Source organism: Lottia gigantea (assembly GCF_000327385.1).
Source record: "Lottia gigantea unplaced genomic scaffold LOTGIsca_241, whole genome shotgun sequence".
NCBI classification, from domain to species: domain Eukaryota; kingdom Metazoa; phylum Mollusca; class Gastropoda; family Lottiidae; genus Lottia; species Lottia gigantea.
In genome coordinates, this window is record NW_008708709.1 from 149,763 (window position 1) to 151,462 (window position 1,700).

Sequence of the window (1,700 nt, forward strand, 5' to 3'; positions counted from 1 at the left end):
ACCCGATGTCAATTGTTTGAACGTTTCTCTGCCCATCTACGTAGTATTAAACAGGATAACATTATCCTGATGCAGCTCATTTTAACTTTCTATGACACTCTATAGCCCACGTCAAAGTAACTGGTGTCACCCAGCTTTATGAAGGAGAGTTTAATAGGAGATGAATATTATTCATCGTCTTGGAACCTTAGCAGGGATAAACAAACAGCTCTCATATTTAAATTAGTTTACCTATCTCATTTTTCTGTGACCTATATCTTTTGAGTTTATTATCTCCCTTATTTATTAATTATTATCTTTGATCTAAGCTGAATGTTACATTTTTGTCAGTTTAGTGTTGTTCTCCGTAGAGATGGCACCTTTCTCCCATTTTTTATTCTTTTGATAAATGGATTAGTCCCGAAACATTTACTGCATTAGCTACATTCACTCTAATTGTATCGACTTTTTACCTACTGTTTGCACGTTATCGTGTGATTTATTTTTTCCTTTATTATCAGTCGATTCGTCGTTTCATTTTTACGTACCTTTATTAGAAGGAAAGTCTTGAGCTGTAATGGTATCGAGTATCGAAAGTTTGTATTCAAATAACCTCTACTTCTATCATTTTCGCATGCTTAGACATTAGCGTACAAATTAAAACTTTATAATAGGGGTGAAAAACGGAAGAAAAGAATAATATTGGTGAAATAACACGACTGAAACAATATTTTAAAACAAATGCAATTTTGTACGACTAACACACAATGATAATGAAATATTGAAATATTGGTATTCCTCTAAAGGATGATATTTTTTAATGTTACCCACGGGGTTATAAAATTGATTGTTAATTACGTTTTCACATTTCAAGAAGAATTTCTATTGAATTCCTATTAAAAACATACTGTTGAACGTGAACATTGAAACAAATAATGCCCGATGTTAAGCAGTTAAGTTAAAATAACGTTGGATAGCTAAACCAAATGAGGCTGTCATATTTCCCTACTTCGGTAGGTAACAAGATTGTTGTTACAATTTCTGATCCCCAAGAGCGAATAGTTCGTAATTTGTATTTTGTTATAAATAGATACAGACTACGAGAGGGGAGATGGTGAAATAAAATAAATTCGAAACGAAAAAATATGTTTGATTTGACATACTTCTATTTATTGTACTTGTCATGGCTTTGTCCAGCCTTTCCAGCCGAATTAAAGTGTAAAATAGGAGGACAATTCATTTCATCTGTTATAATAACTTAATGTTTTAATAGCGGTCTGAAATATGATTATAAAATTCTCTATAGATTATTAATAACTACTAAAATCGTTGATATCTATGATTTCTGATTCTACTCATGAACTGATAAATATTGGTTCCATTACTCGAACAATGGTCATATTGGAGTTATACAAATATACATTACTTATCAACCGATAACAATCTGGTTATAAATATTCAAATCTATCCCGTTTGCTATTATCGGTTTGGGATTTGAGTTTGTGATTAATTATAGAGCGTATTGTATATTGGACATGAATGGAAATCCTATGTTTTTAAAATGTACATGAATCAAGGACTCATATTACGGAAAGACAGGTAAATATTGTTTAACGATTGCATACTGTGACCCATACAGGGAAGAAATTCCAAACCAATTGAAAATACAAAACCCATGACTTCAAAGACCGTTGGTTGAAATTGAAAAACGGCTGAAAATT